Genomic DNA, 851 nt, shown 5'->3' on the forward strand with positions numbered 1-851 from the left:
TAAAAAAAATTTTTCAAATTAAGAAAACTTGGATGTAAATACTTTGGGGAAATCAGCCTAACACAGATGTTCCTCCTTGGGCCTTGATATGCAATTTAAAAAGTATGAATCATATTACCACAAGTCAAGCTGCCTGAGTTCCAATCACACTACTACCAAATAGTAACTGTGACCCCCCCCACCCCGCCGGCAAGATCCTAAATCCTCATAAAAATGGGGATCATAGTAGTACTTTCCTTGTACTATTAGCAGACTCTTAGCACTTGCAGCTACTGTCTGAGCTCCAGATACTGTTTTGTGTTTTAGTTCATTTAATCCTCAGCACAAGTCTGTGAGGTAGTTACCCACATAATGCCCGTTTTGCAAGTGAGACACTGGAGGGTACTGAGCCAGTAAGCAGCTAAATGGGATTTGAGCTCACACAGTCTGACACCAGAACCTAGCTTTAAACAACTTGTTTAAAGTTGCCTGTCGAAAGGAGCTGTTGTATTACATGATGGAATGCTTGTAAAGCGCTTAGCAAAATCCTGGCACTTAATAAGTGCTCAATTAATAGTGCTCAGTTTCCTACAATCACATAATATTTTGTGTTTTATGTTTATTATAAAACAAACACACACAAAACGCGATTTAATTCAGCAAAAAATCTAAAAGACTGCTGAAGCGGGCGGGGTCGGTCCCGGGGTGGGGGCGGGGTGTGGGCGGACGCCCACCCGGCTGCAAGAGCCCGGCGGGAGGAAGAGCCGCGGCCAGCGTGCTAGGCGCTCGGCGGGGCCCGGGGGCGGGGTCAGGGAGGCCCCGCCTAGCCGCCACCTGCGACAGGTGGAGCGCGCGGCGCCGGGCGCTCGGCC

The sequence above is a fragment of the Delphinapterus leucas genome, chromosome 6 (assembly GCF_059928025.1).
Source record: "Delphinapterus leucas isolate spDelLeu-1000000601 "Yukka" chromosome 6, BTC_Dleu_Yukka2, whole genome shotgun sequence".
In the NCBI taxonomy this organism is placed as follows: domain Eukaryota; kingdom Metazoa; phylum Chordata; class Mammalia; order Artiodactyla; family Monodontidae; genus Delphinapterus; species Delphinapterus leucas.